The following is a 390-nucleotide window of genomic DNA, read 5'->3' on the forward strand; positions in this document are numbered from 1 at the left end:
CGATGGGCCGTGATTTCTTCTTCCCAGATTTCCTGGATTATATATCCGTCTCACCTCCTCCATCCTCCTCCTCTGCTCCGCCAAATTTCTCTCGTAAGAATCGTTCGCCCTGGACACGTGCTGGTTCCTTCGAAGCTGGTATTGCTCGAGCAATTTACGCTCCTCCTCTTTTCTTCGACGATCTATCATCGAGGGGTCGTCAGGTCGGCGTTGTTGATAATGATGATGATAATGATGATGATGATGATGACCAGGAGGGAACTCGATCGGTCGATTGCGTTCCACGTACTCGTCCAACTTTCTCTGCCGTTCTCTCTCCGCGGTCAGGTTTCTCGGATAGGTTAAATTGGACATGCCTCTCCTCCTCGCCTCCTCCTCCTCCTCCTCCTC

General features: G+C 51.5%; 1 protein-coding gene across 1 annotated transcript in view; it reads left to right on the plus strand.

The window, feature by feature from the left end:
* The window catches only part of LOC102674958, a 123,756-nt gene that overhangs the window by 32,928 nt on the left and 90,438 nt on the right, over window positions 1-390 (plus strand). The gene's annotated exons all lie outside the window — the stretch shown is intronic.

This window comes from Apis dorsata, unplaced genomic scaffold, assembly GCF_000469605.1.
Source record: "Apis dorsata unplaced genomic scaffold, Apis dorsata 1.3 scaffold_156, whole genome shotgun sequence".
NCBI lineage: Eukaryota > Metazoa > Arthropoda > Insecta > Hymenoptera > Apidae > Apis > Apis dorsata.